A 236-nucleotide genomic window follows, 5' to 3' on the forward strand; every position below is an offset into this window, starting at 1 on the left:
AACTGTCTTCCCGCCGCCGTCCCCACAGTCAGCAAGAAATGCAGCACCAGCAACAGCAGCAGGAGTTTAGCGATCAGGAGAGTGCTTGAGTAGCGGAAGAACACATAGAGGGAAATAGGCGTAGACCGAGGCACATGATAGAAGGGCGCAGACAAGTACAAGGACTGCCGCCGTAGCCTGGGCGCAGGCCCTTGTGAAAGGCAACGGGCAAAAGGCCCTTAAGCCCAGAGCGAGAG

At 57.2% G+C, this 236-nt stretch overlaps 1 protein-coding gene across 1 annotated transcript in view; it reads left to right on the forward strand.

The window, feature by feature from the left end:
* Positions 1 to 236, forward strand: part of EMH_0009870 (uncharacterized protein) — a gene marked incomplete at both ends in the record, with an annotated part of 2,204 nt that overhangs the window by 322 nt on the left and 1,646 nt on the right. The gene's annotated exons all lie outside the window — the stretch shown is intronic.

Source organism: Eimeria mitis, genomic scaffold (assembly GCF_000499745.2).
Source record: "Eimeria mitis Houghton genomic scaffold, Emh_scaff371, whole genome shotgun sequence".
NCBI classification, from domain to species: Eukaryota; Apicomplexa; class Conoidasida; order Eucoccidiorida; family Eimeriidae; genus Eimeria; species Eimeria mitis.